Source organism: Penaeus monodon, chromosome 33 (assembly GCF_015228065.2).
Source record: "Penaeus monodon isolate SGIC_2016 chromosome 33, NSTDA_Pmon_1, whole genome shotgun sequence".
Lineage (NCBI taxonomy): Eukaryota > Metazoa > Arthropoda > Malacostraca > Decapoda > Penaeidae > Penaeus > Penaeus monodon.
The window spans coordinates 28955444-28956061 of NC_051418.1; the positions used below are offsets into that span (position 1 = coordinate 28955444).

The following is a 618-nucleotide window of genomic DNA, read 5'->3' on the forward strand; positions in this document are numbered from 1 at the left end:
GAAGCTGGGGGAGGATACGGTGGGTGGCTGATGGGGTGGGGGTGGGGGAGGCGTGTGAGGAGTGTAAAAAATCAATGCACATGTCCGTGTCCCGCGCCGCGGTGTAGACCTAGGTGGGCGGCTAGCCAGCGGGACTTCATAATTCTCTCTTTTTTTAATTCCCAGACTGATTCTCGATACGCCGAACGCCGTCCGTCAAACAGAACTACACACACACTACATTCCGCATATGCGTTTCTATCTCTCTTTTCAAGGGACTGCACACGGAATCGCAAATCATCCATATCTTTTTATGATTATATTTTTCAAGCACAGCTAGCCACCGAGAACCAACGCGTCCGAGCCGATGCCAGACCGGAGCAAATGGCGCTCTTGTCATCATCACTCGACGTCGATCATCGTCACCGATAAAACGCGAACGCTTTACGTTCCTCTCCCTTCCCCACTTCTCGCAAAGAAAGGGAAAAAAAAGGAAAAGAAAACATAAACAAAATAACACCAGTAGCACCAAGGTCCAAGCATGCCAGATCACACTAAAGGTTAACGTGCGATTAGTTCTCTCCACGAGGGACAGATTTGCAACTGCTCTGACGCCCACGTGTGAGATTTTCGTTCGCT

At 49.8% G+C, this 618-nt stretch overlaps 1 protein-coding gene across 2 annotated transcripts in view; it reads right to left on the minus strand.

Annotated features, from left to right (window-relative positions):
• LOC119594202 (protein bric-a-brac 2-like) overlaps positions 1-618 on the minus strand; it is a gene marked incomplete in the record, with an annotated part of 27988 nt that overhangs the window by 19541 nt on the left and 7829 nt on the right.